The following is a 13,578-nucleotide window of genomic DNA, read 5'->3' as shown; positions in this document are numbered from 1 at the left end:
CTGGCGCCTGATGTGGGGCTCGATCTCACCACCCTGAGATCATGACTTGAGCCGAAATCAAGAGTTGGACAATTAACTGACTGAGCCACCCACTTCTGCTAAATTCCTGAGTTTAATGCACAGATTTTTCCAGAGTAAGATATGCCACAGCTGCCATAACAAAATCCTACAGACTGGATGGCCTGAACAACGGAAAGTTATTTTCTCACAGTTGTGGTGGCTGCGAGTCCAAGGTCAAGGTCAAGGTGTCAGCACTGTTGGTTTCTCCTGAGGCCTTGCTCCTTGGCTTACAGAAAGCCACCTCCTTACCGTGTCCTCCCCTGGCCTTTTCTCAGTGTGCCACGCTCCTGGCATCTCTCTCTTCTTACCAGGACACCCGTCCTATCAGATTAGGGCCCCACACTCGTGACCTCATTTAACCTTAATCACCTAAGAGCCCAGTTTCCAAATACAGTCACATTGGGGGTTAGAGTTCCAATATATGAATTTCGGGGAGGCACAATTCAGTCCATAATGGATGCAATTGTGGTTAAAAAGAGAAATCTGAAATTTTAGTTATGTTGTACAGAGTACATATATGTAGTTATGTCATCAGTAATAATAATAAATATTCTTTAATATTTGCCGTTCATAAAACTTGCTCATTTATATTATTTCTCTGATCCCTCCAATGCCACCTCATCATTGAGGCCTTCTAGAATAGCACCTCCATGTATCATGCGCTCTTGGTTTGTGTGATAGGGCCCTTGCTCTCTAACTCATTACCTGGCTTTCTTTTTCCTTTGCACAGGTAGCATCATCCACTATATTTATTTGTTTAGTTAGTTATTGCCTGTCTCTTCTGCTAGAAAAGCGTTTCGAAACAGGCTGCATGCTTTTGCACTACTGTATCCCAGCCCCTAGAACACTACCTGGCGCATAGTAGGTGATCAGTAAATTGTGACATGAAAGAATAAGTTGTCATGTCACCATCTCAACAAACCATGTGGTTAAGTACGTAGTGGAGGTGCTGTTAATAGAGGAGGGACCGGACGGTCACATGGGCGTAGGGGTTCTGACTTCCTGTCCCATATACTCTTTCCGTCATCAGACGTGACGTGACGGTCTTCATGACTCACACTCTTATCTTAGATGATTAGGTGAGTATGTTTTCCTTTGGGAGAAAAATATCATTGATAACGTAATTCACAAACCTTATAATTCACCCATTTAAAGTGTACCATTCAGTGTGTGTTAGTGTGCCCACAGAGTTGGGCAACTGTCACCATAATCAATTTTAGAACATTTTTCACCTTTTCAGGTGGCACACCTCAATTCCCCCATCAGCCGGCTCCAGGCAACCACTAATCTATCTGAAGTCTTCACAGATTTACACAAGTCTATGTGTGTATACACACACACACACACACGCACAGTAACTGGACAATCCGTTACATATGTTATCTATATCTATATCTATATCTATATCTATATCTATATCTATATCTATATCAGGGCTTTTCCCTTCCTCTGACCTCATCTCCGTCCACTCTCTGCTCTGGCCACATTGCCCCTCTGCGGTACCTCCTGCTTGTCCCCTTCGTCCTTCTTCCTGTGATACTCTCCCCTCCTGGTCTTGTCCAGGCTGACAAGGCGTTGTCATCGTATCTCAGCATCCTGGGCAGCGGGTTTGCCATCTTCTGGAAACGGAAAACTGCGAAGCCACCCTGCCCAAGTTTAAACCCAAGCTCTGGGGAGCACCTGGGTGGCTCAGTCGGTGAAGCATCTGCCTTCGTCTCAGGTCATGATCCCAGCGTCCTGGGGTCAAGCCCTGCACTGGGCTGCCTGTTCCTCGGGGAGCCTGCTTCTCCCTCTCCCTCTGCCTGCTGCTCCCCCTGCTTGTGCTCTCCTTCACCCTCTCTCTCTGTCAAATAAATAAAATTAAAAAATAATAATAATAAATCCAAGCTCTGTTACCTGGCAGCTGTGTGACTTTGGGAGAGTTTCCTTCTCTGTTTCCATTTCTTCTTCTGTACAAGGGGACAGTAACGGTGTCCTTGGAGGATTAAATGAGCTATTACGTGTAAAATGCTTAGTGTAGTGTCTGGTATGAAGTAAGCACCATGTTCATACCACCACCACCACCACCATCCTTGTTATTGTTAAATATTTGGCAACAGGTATCGGGGGACTTGCAAAAAATGTGTATCACAATTGATCCAACAGTTCACTTTAAGAAATGTATTCTAAGTAAACAACCGGACAAGGACATAAAGATGTGTGTACAACATGGGATTAAAAATATTTTTTAAGAAAAGGAGTGACTATTTTGAAATAGACTGCATGTTGGTTAAATAGCAATGGAATAATATATGGCCTCATTAAGAACTGCCTACACTGGGGCGCCTGGCTGGCTTAGTTGGTAGAACATGCAGCTCCCAGTGTTGGGGCTGTGAGTTCAAGCCCCATGTTGGGCATGGATCCTACTTAAAAAAAAAATAAAAAAGAATTACCTACATCAGGAATTCTTAACCTTGTCTTGTTCTATGGGTCCCTTTGCCAGTCTGGAGAAACCTCATGGATCCCTTCTCAATCATGTTTTTAACTGTATAAAACAGAATACACAGGATTGCAAAGAAAACATTATGTGGCAATAAAGTAATCAGCCATTTAAAAAGTTGTAATATACTAAGAAATGTGATTCTTCTTTTTACAGGCACAAACTGAGATCTCGTAGGTCTAATGGTTATAATTTTGAAGTACCGGAAAACATAAATACATCAAGATATGCAAGACGAGATCAAGACAGATTCACGGGTGCTGCTAACATGACTGTGATTTGTTGCCTGTGTCAATAACTGGAAGAAACGTCAACGGGGCGCCTGGGTGGCTCAGATGGTTAAGCATCTGCCTTCGGCTCAGGTTGTGATCCCAGGGTCCTGAGATCAAGCCCCACATAGGGCTCCCTGCTCAGCGGGGAGTCTGCTTCTCCCTCTCCTTCTACTGCTCCCCGTGCTTGTGCTCTCTCGCCCTCTGTGTCAAATAAATAAATAAATAAAATCTTAAAAAAAAAAAGAAATGTCAAATGTCAGTGAGAGTCAGTGAAAATAAAGATATAATCTTTTTCTCAACCCAAATTCATAAGCCCTGAGGTTAAAAATCCATGCTCTAGCTCATGGGTTCCCAAACGTTTTCTATAGGGGTTCGGATAATAAATGTTGTAGGCTCATGGGCCGTACTGTCTTGGTCACAACTATAGTTGACCCTTGAACAATGTGAGGAACCCCTCTGACGTCAAAAATCTGCATATAACTTTTTTTTTTTTTTAAGATTTTATTTTTTAGGTAATGTCTACACCTAACATGGGGCTCAAACTCACAGCCCCGGGATCAGGATCACATGTTCTACTAACTGAGCCAGCCAGGTGCCCTCTGCATGTAACTTCTGATTCGCCCAAAACTTAACTACTGATAGCCTACGGACTGGAAGCCTTACCGATAACAAACAGTTGCTTAACACCTATCTGGTATGTTATACGTATCATACACTGTGTTGTTAAAATATAGTAAGTGAGAGAAAAGCAAAGGTTATTGAGACAATTGCAAGGAAGAAAAAATACATTTACGGTATTGTACTGTATTTACAAAAAAAAAGATCCGCATATAAGTGGACCGTGTAGTTCAAACTCATGTTGTTCAAGGGTCAACTTTACTCAATTCGGCCACTGTAGGGAGAAGGCAATATGGAAATGAACAGGCGTGGTTGTGTTCCAGTAAAACTTTATTTACTCAAACAGGCAGAGGGCCTGATTGCGCTTGTGAAATACGGTTTGCTGTCCCCAATCTAGAGTCCTATTTTCTAACAGAGAAAAATGTTCCTAAGCTGCTAAATGAAAAAAAAAAAAATTTTATTTGATAAATAATTATGCAGGGTCCCACTTTGGTGAAAAAAATTTATCTCTATGTATGTCTTTGTCCATATGTATGTATGTATATAAATACACAAGTCTGAAGGGCCAACGAAAATTGTAATGGTGATTATTTCTGGGTGATGGGAATATGAACAGTATTTTTTCTTTATACTTTTCTATAATCTCTCATTTTTTCCCAATCAGTATGCATTTGTTTAATAATGAGAAAAATAAAATTAAAAAAGAATCAATTTGAGCAGGGTGTAAAAACCCAAACTCAGGGTGCCTGTGTGGCTCAGTCGAGTAAGCATCTGCCTTTGGCTCAGGTCATAATCCCAGGGTCATGGGATCGAGTCCCACATCGGGCTACTTGCTCAGCGGGGAGTCTGCTTCTCCCTCTGCCTGCCCCTCCCCCTGCTTGTTCTCTCTCTCTCTCTCTCTCTCTGTCAAATAAATAAATAAAATCCTAAAAAAAAAAAAACAAACAAAAACCAAAAACAAGCCCAAACTCATATAGAACAGAAATTGCCCCTGGGATCCCTTTAACCACTTTCCCTGTCTAAGTCCTCAGAGAGAAGGAACTCACTGGCACCCTTTCACTGTCCCCAAACAACTGCATGTACTGATATTCTGTTTTACGCAGTTCAAAATATTATCCTGACAAGGGATTCATTAGTCTTCTCCAGACTGCCAAAGGGATCCATGGAACAAGAAAAAGTTAGTCTGTCTCCTGTAGGGTCGACACCACAGATCCTGTTGTAACCCTCTTAGGGTTAAACGGCCCAAGCTTCGTGTCTTCCCTGTAGCCCTGAAAGGATTAAAATCAAAGTTCACACAGAGGCCCCTACAGGGTTGGCAACTGGAGGTCCTCTCTAATGCTCTTTCCACCCTCCTTCCAGTCTACAGGCCAAGGTTACCAACACTGGGACAGCTCCCAGTCTTCCTTCTGAGGCCTCTTACTTCCGTCTAGTTCTACCAATTCCCCACCGGTGTCAGACCTGAGAGGGGCCCCTTCTCTGCCCCTCTCAAGCCCTCTGCTTCATTCCTGGTTGACAGAATGCCAGTGGTGTCAGAGAGTGACTTTGTCAGGCGTTTTTGGGAAGGCGATCCTTTCCCATCTCCTGGGAGGATTGAGTGCTGGTTAGTACAATTCACCTTTTTTTCACCCGGAGGCATTTTGCCCTGTAAGAGACCTGTGGCAAATTCCAAAGACATTGTTATCATGACAAAGGGGCTGCTCTTGGCATCTAATGGGTAGTGGCCAGATATGTGTCTAAACTTTGCATACTGTGTAAGACAGGCTCCCTGACGAAGACCTATCTTCCCCAAAATGCCAATAGTGCCATGGTGGAGAAAGCTTGGTCTAAATGAATCAGAGTAACTCCATTTCCTTTGCAAGGTGACACAACTGTGGCTCGTGAGCTTAAGAGGAAGCTTGGTGATCCAGCAATTCCACTTCTGGGTATTTATTTGAAGAAAATGAAAACACTAACTCAAAGAGCTATCTGCACACCCATGTTCTCTCAGCATTATTTACAATAGCCAAGGCACGGAGACAGCCTCACTGTCCATTAATGAATGAATGGATAAAGAAAATGTGTTTATACACACACACACACACACACACACAATATACACAATACACACACACATACACTATATATATAACAATATTGTTATATATATAGTGTATATATAATATTCATAATATTAGAATATATATATATATTAGAATATTGGAATATTATTCAGGCATAAAAAAGCATGAAATCTTGCAATTTGGGACAACAGGGATGGACCATGAGGGCATTAAGCTTAGTGAAACAAGTCAGATGGAGAAAGACAAACACCAATGATGTCACTTATATGTGGCATCTAAAAAAACCCCAACCAGGCTCACACATAGATACAGAGAACAGATTGGTAGTTGCCAGAAGCAGGTGGTGGGGAGTGGGGGCAAAATGGGTGAAGGCAGTCAGAAGGTACGAAGTTTCAGTTATGAGAAAAATGAGTAGGGGGATAGAATGTACAGAACGGTGACTATAGTATAAAATACTATATTGCATATTTGAAAGTTGCTAAGAGGGTATATCTTAAGAGTTCCCATCACAAGAAAAAAATTGTTACTATGTATAATGGAGGATGTTCACTAGACTTACTATGGTGACCATTTTCCAATATATACAAACACCGGATCCTCTGTCATGCACCTGGAGCTAATATAATGTGTTATGTCATGGCTATGTCATGGCGTGAGCATGGAGATCTTGCTCGCTGCCACCTCAGATCCCCTGCGGAGGCCCTCAGTTCTCCACTCCAGCACCTAGCCATCCACATCCCTAGATTTTCTCGTGGTTTCCAGTGTCAGTGCTGTGCTATTCATCGTCATGAAGATGAATCAACGTCAACGAACAGCATACAGAATTTCCTTTCGTCCTCTCGAACCTCGTGAGCTAGAGAACTTGAACGGGACCAGACTCAGCAAGGTGAAGACCTTGGCCCAAAGCAACCTAGCCACAGCCAGCTGCGTAAGGAGGCTCCCTTCCCAATACACCTCCGGACCTCTGTCTTGTCCATTCCCACCTTATCCCCTCTGCCAGGTTCAGACTCCTTGGCTTTGCTCCAGTTGAGCCCTGGCTCAGAAGGCCACCACTCCCCCTTTCCTCAGTCAGCGGTCAAGGATCAGAGGAGAACCCATGTCCTTGGGGGACGCGTGTCTGTGAACACTTCATTCCACACAACCCTTTCCCTCTGCTAATGCCTTTAAAACAAACTTCTCTGAACGTTATTATAAGCATCTTAGTATACATATCCTGATTTACTTGTTACCACTTAACATAAAAAAGCAGACATACAATTTTTAAATACTACTCAAAACAGCCCCCGGGGTTAGGATACAGCAGGCTACCGCTTGCTAGATGTGCAATTTTGTGAAATCGCTCTTGGAGCCTCAACTTGCCCACTGCCAAAATGGGCATGATCTTAGCAAGCCCTCGATGGCCTGTAGGGTTCTTGAGTGGATTAACGCAGATGTTGCACGGGAAAATGGTTATTGTAATTTTCCGTGTCAGTTACCGGGAAGCTGAACGTCTGCAGGAGTCAGGCAGCTAATGGGAATGAGGGGAGGCCAGAGTGAGGCAATAGGGCTGGTGGGGACGACTGCCCCTGGGGACCACAGGTCCCATCTGAAGGGACCGTTGTTGCTCAGTTTCAGCCAGTTGCAGCTATGTAGGCATGAGGACCCAGTGCTGCTGGAGTTTAATTTTCAAAGAGAAATAAAAAATAAAGACTTTTTATGACATTTCTTGATTTTTGAAACCCTGACTATGCCAAATGCAACCCAGAGCCTTTCTTATCGAAAGCCAATTTGTGACTCTGCTCTCTATATGTGTATATGGTTTTAAACTGGAACAGACATCTGGATTGGATCCCTGAGTTATTTTCTCTTCATTGTTTTTCTTCATTATGTGCTTTGTGGGTCTATGGTTTTTGTTTTGTTTTGTTTTGTTTACCCTCTGTAATATGACTGTAATGTTCTTGTGGGCAGTTCACATCTAGTTCGTATCTTCTGTACTGCAGTATAATCCACACCGGATTAATCATCTTGGTAAATGGTACTCACTTGTTAGTCTGTTCATATGGCTCTTTAATTTCTTTTTCTTCTTCTTTTTTTTTTTTTAAGATTATTTATTTATTTACTTATCAGAGAGAGAGAGAGCACAAGCAGGGAGAGCGGCAGACAGAGGGAGAAGCAGGCTCCCTGCTGAGCAAGAAGCCCAACGAGGGACCCGATCCCAGGACCCTGAGATCATGACCTGAGCTGAAGGCAGACGCTTAACCCACTGAGCATTATGGGTTATGGGGACAGGCGTCCCAAGATGGCTCTTAAATCTCAGCATGAGTCGGCACTGCCTGAGCTGCTTGTTAAAAATGCTGATTTGCTTTAGCATTTCTCCCCAAGGTACCACCTACCCAGCAGAAATGTATACATATATCCATCAAAAAACACGCACTAGAATGTTCATAGCAGCTCGGTTCATAATAGCTGCACACGGAAGGCTCTCTAATTGTCCATTGTATCAGAATAACTAAAAACATGCATTCCCAATAAAAATCTGCAGAGCAATGAAAATGAATGAACTGAAACCACATGCGAAAGTGTGGCTGGCTCTCACAAATACAATGCTGAGCAAAGGAAGCCGGACACCTAAGAGTCTATGTTTCCGTTCACGTAACTACAGAAATTGGTTGAAGCTCATCTCTGGGTTGTAAGTCACGAAAAAGCAGGACAACTGCTGCAGAGAGGCAGTGACAAAAGGGGCTACCCGCACCTCTGGGGTGTTGGCCATATTCCTGGCTGCGTGAGCGCATGAACATTCACCGAGCTGGACGTCATTCCTGTTTTTCTGTCCTTTACTATCTCGATGAAAAGCTAACATGTTAATTCCAGAGCTGCCCCACGGCCTGAAGGAATCGCTGTCTTGCATGGGATGCGGGTGGGTTGGGAGTCCCCAGGCATTACCGGTGCAGGTCATGACATGACTTCCCCTTCGAGAATGGCACTGCACTTGCAAGGGCACACATTTATTCCTCCAAGGGGCTTCTATAGGCACTTTTGGCTAACCCATTCAGCGTCTGTCTTTCCTAGCTTCTTTTGTTGTGTATTTCCACATTTTACTAGATGCAAAGAGTGACATAAAATTAAGAGGCATTATGGGTACATTCAGAGGCACTTGAGGGCATAGAGAGAGACAGCTCTGATAATGTGCCAGCTTATAAAATATGGCTAAATAAAATTAAAAGTTTATAGGGTGACTAAGACGCCATATCCCCGGGGAAAAAGTCAAGTGTTCACTGCTGCTGAAATCCAGCTGAGTCCTGGCTTCCCTGGGGAAGGAGATCTGGGTGAAGGCCAAGAGGCTCTGGGGCTTTTCCTGGAAGGAATAAGGGGAGGCTCTATGACCGAGGTGAGGACAGGGAAGGACCGGCATTGTGGATGTTTTGGGAGCTGCTCTCAAGCTTTTAGTCAGTGTGGGAAAGCTGAAGCTGAAAGATTTATTCAGGTCACATTTATTTACAATTTGTGCTCTTGCATTTAAGAATCCAGAAATAAATCGAATGTCAAAGGGGAACCAAAAATGAACCCTTTAATAAGCTACAGGAAGGCCCCTAGTGCATATAGGAGCTTCATCTTTGAATCCCCAGCACCTGGCACCATGCCTGGCACATAAGAATACTCACTAACTTTGTTCATTCATTCATTCATTCATTCATTCATTCATTCATTCATTCATTCATTCAACACCTATTTATTGAGTACTTACTTTAGGTTAGGTACCATTCTTAAGTAGTTGAGACAACTTGAAGTCCCTCACCTCAAGGAGTTGGTAGCTTAAATGGAGGGAGATGAACCAATTCATCAGATATATGGTATGTTCTACAGTGGTAAGGTCTTTGGGAAAAAATAAATCAGAGAAAAAGAATAGCAGGTTGGGGGGTTGAGAAATGATGCAGTTTTACCTGGGGTGGTTGTGGAAGGCCTTACTAAAAGTTTGAGCAAAGACTCAAAGACGATGAGAGAGTAAGCCATGTGGATATGTGGGGGAAAAGCCTTTCCAGGCAGAGGAACAGCAAGTGCAAAGGCCCTGAGGCAGGAGTCTGCCTTGTGTGTTTGAGGATGTCAAGGAGGCTGGAGTGGTTGGTAAAGAGTGAGGGGGGGGGTAGTAAAAAGTGAGATCTAACAGGTGATGGGGCTGCTGGGTCATTCACTGTGAGGACTTTGACTTTAATCTGAGTGAGACAAAAGCCATTGGAAGGTTTTAGGTAGAGAAATTACATGATCAGACTAAATACTGATTGAATGATTAAATATGGCACTGTACGTACTACAAACGACTTTAACATACATTATTATATTTGATCTTCATAATGATGTTAAGAGGTAAGAGGAACAGGAATTATTAGTCATATTTTCAAAGGATTACATTATAGAAATTAATAGCATAGTCTCTGGAGATAAACACATCTGGGTTTGCATCCTGACTCAGCAACGTAAGAGCCAGGACTTTGTGCAAGAGTCAGCCTAGGCTTTCCCAGCTCTGCAACGGAGAAAATAACACTGTTGGGAGAGAGGATTGGATAAAATTACGAATAGATGTGCCTAGGTCAGTGTCCAGCACACGCTTTGCTCAATAAATGACATTCGTTGCTACCTTTTCCAGCCAGAAGGGGTGGTAGGCATCATCCAACTTTGAGGATCTATGGGCTAGTCTCCAGAAAGCTGCATCAGCATCTGCTGGGGTAAATCTACAGATTCCTGGGCCAAGGCCAGAACCACCGAGTCCCTAATTCTGTTGCTTTGGGGCCCCATTTCCATGACCAACAGCTTAAAGTGAATGTAGCAATGGGGCAGAATAGCATGGAGGTTCAGGCAGCTCCAGTGCAATAACTGGGGAAATTAGAGAACCTCTCCGAGCCTCACTTTTCTCATGCGTAGAGTGAAAAATAGTGTCAATTACCGGAAGTAGTGGCCATGATGCCTGCAAAGCCCAGTAAGCTCTACCTGGAATGTATCGAACACTCCATCAGTGTTAGCTACTAAGAAAGAGTCTCAAAATTACATTGTCCTTAAAATTAACTCACCATAAAAAAAATCCATTTGCATTACTTTTGATAATTTTCCCCTTTAACAATCAACATTTAATTTAAAAGAAACTTCCTACCAAAAAGATTATCGTGGTTGCTTCAGCAGCACATATACCAAAATTGGAAAGATACAGAGAAGATTGGCACAGCCCCTGTGCAAGAAGATTATCTATGTGTACCACCCACAGAACCCTGTGGGTTCCCCAGGGCTACAAGTACACCTTACTTGGAGAATCACCGGAGGGAGGACCCAAGGATGTAAAGGAGTAATTTAAGGATCATGTCCCTTGCTGACACTTTGGTCTCAAGGCTGGGGCGAGTATGTAACCTGGGGCCTCGGGCGCAGAGGGGGCAGATGAAAAAGGGGTCAGGAAGGCTGAAAATAGACACATTGGTGCCAAGGTCTGGAACATTTACACAAGACAGGAAGCCTCATCGTGTGCCGGACGACTTTTGCCTAGGGAGACCTGGCAGCCAATTAAAGCGGTTGTCAAGCTGTAGGGCTTGGAGTCTACAAAAAAGAACAGACCTGCAGGGTTGAAGATTTATGCTCCAGGACTGTAGGAGCGCCACTTGGAGTACACAATTCATGCGGATTCTTGGCGGACACCTCCCGGGTCCTATTGCTTTTTCTTTGCCTTCTTGGGTTAAAGTATTACTCAAGTATTTATGAACAGGGAGCATCAAATGTGGCTGGGGTCCAGCATAGTTCAGTGCAACCAACTTGCGCCAAGCCTTCAAATACGCTACGATACTGATTTTGTTATTAAATAATTGAGCAGGGATTGGAGAGACCCAAACAGAATTATATCAGTAGCAAGCATTTATCAAGCACCTACGAGCCATGGTACAGACTTTTACTGTTAGCTTATGCACAGCAACTCTATAAAAGGGGGTTTCATCAGGCCCGTCTTAAGGACAATGAAACACACAGCGAGGTAAAGTCACTTGCCCGAGGTCACATGGCAACTTAGCTGCAGAGCTCAAGGCAAATCCCAGCATGCCTCATGCCCAAGTCCCACGATGCAGATGTTTAGACAACAGGTAGGATTGTAAAGACAGAGAAGAAGACAGCAAGGCTCTGAGGAAGGCTACTCTATCCACGAGTATGTGGAAGCAGAACTGAATGGCATCTGTCTTGGTATTGGTTTAATTGAATTAAAAATGAATGTGAACAGAACTGTGTACAATGCTAGACCAACCACCCGGGTCCACACCTAAAAGAGCAAGGGAGTCATTCATCCTGGTAGACAAGGAGACATGTTTCCTGGAATTAACTCTTCCGCCAACAAGAGACACAGCTGCCGTGGGTCCTCTAGCACCATGTTCCAGTTGTCCTGGGAAGAGATTGCATGGGCCACCTGGCTGTGCCCTTACCCAGTGGTGGAATTTGGAAAGACTGGATAGAGTATTGCTAATCCGTTTCCCTAACAGTAGCCCCCACAATAGGCCCCCTTGGCTGTCAATTTCAACTTTGAAGGATGGTCACGTGATCAGGTAAGCTACAGATGGGAAAATGGTTTAGCGGACCCTTGGTATTCTCAGATGTAATATTTAATCATAATAATGATACGAATATAGTGCTTAATATGTGCCAGACATTTTACTAAGCATTTTTTCCAAGCGATAACTCATTTAACCTCTGAGTACTATCATCTCCATATTACAGACAAAGAAGCAGAGAAATAAATTTACCCATGATCAGACACTTGCCAGGTGGCAAAGCTTGAATTTGGAGTACGACAGAATGGCTTCACAATTTTCAGTGTCCAGGAGTCACTCTGAAGATACACATATAAAGTCATGTGTTATCCTTCAGAGGCATGCAATGAAATTCACTTGCTAGGAGGGGCTTTGTGCAAGAAGCAAGACACTTAGTGACTGAGCCCAACTCACTGAGCAATATCCGAATCTTAGAAAAGTTGTGCTGTTTTCTAGTTAACCTAATGTGGACCTTTCAGGGAAAAATTATATGCCATCGTAGATGTAATAACCAGGATGCTTTTGATTACAAGGAACAAAAATACCAACTAATAGTTTTAAAAGTAAAGGCAATCAATTTTCTCGTACAACGAGAAGTCTGGAGACAGTGGTTCAAAGATCCTCAGCATGATTTCTCCCCTCATGCACCCAAGAGTTGCAGCTGTTCCAAGCATCACATCTTCACACCCCAGCACTCCAACAAGAAAAGGAAATGGGGGAAAAAATTTCCTCCTCTTCTGCAGGAAAATTATTTCCTAGAAGTTCCTCCACTTCCTTCCTGTCACATTTCAGTCAGAACTGTGTCATGTATCAATTCCTAGACCAGTGCTTCTGAAGCTCAGCCTTACTGACATTCGGGGCCAGATAATTCTCTTCTGTGAGGGGCTATCCTGGGCACCGAAGGATGCTTATCAACATCCTTGACCTCTGCTCACTAAATGTCAATAACATATTTCCAGGTATGACCACACGAAAATGTCTACAGAAACTGTCAATGTCCTATGGGTGTCTGTGGGTGTGTAGGTAAAATTGATGGGGTTGCCCATTGCCCTGGACGAATGACTGGCAAGGAGAAATGAGCTAGTCCTGGCTGGCTTAGACCAATCATGCGTTGTCTCCCAAGGCTGTGCACACAGCTGCCTGAAAAAAAGTTCCATTTCAAGGAAGAAGTGGCCTTGGGTTTGGCAGCCATTCCTCATGTTGCTTTTTGGTTGTTAAAAAAATGTTGTCACTGGAAGTCCAAGGGGAGAATTGAGAAGGAGATTTTCTGAAAGCATTCACGGGGCAGGTCATAGAAATGGGAGCTCCGGTGGTATTTAATCTGCAGTTTTGGGGACCACAGGAAAACAATGGGGAGTCAGGGCAGCCGGTCTTCTTTTTATTCAGAAAATCTACACCAGACTGCCTTCCTATGGAGGTATGTCCTTTAAAAAAAGACAAATCTGTATCTGCCCGCAGATATTTGGTAAACAAGGACTTCGGGTGGAAAATTCCTGTATTTGTTCCTCAGAAACATGCCTTGGCTATTTAAAAATTACACGCCGGTTAAAGTCTCATTGGCC

The 13,578-nt window shown here is 43.6% G+C and overlaps 1 pseudogene; it reads left to right on the top strand.

Moving 5' to 3' along the window:
* The first annotated feature begins 10,624 nt into the window (after window positions 1-10,624).
* Window positions 10,625-10,695, top strand: LOC123777780 (U6 spliceosomal RNA; annotated as a pseudogene).
* Window positions 10,696-13,578: the final 2,883 nt, after the last annotated feature.

Source organism: Ursus americanus, chromosome 14 (genome assembly GCF_024610735.1).
Source record: "Ursus americanus isolate L20-20 chromosome 14, mUrsAme1.1.p, whole genome shotgun sequence".
Classification (NCBI taxonomy): domain Eukaryota; kingdom Metazoa; phylum Chordata; class Mammalia; order Carnivora; family Ursidae; genus Ursus; species Ursus americanus.
This window is presented reverse-complemented; position numbering and strand designations above follow the sequence as displayed.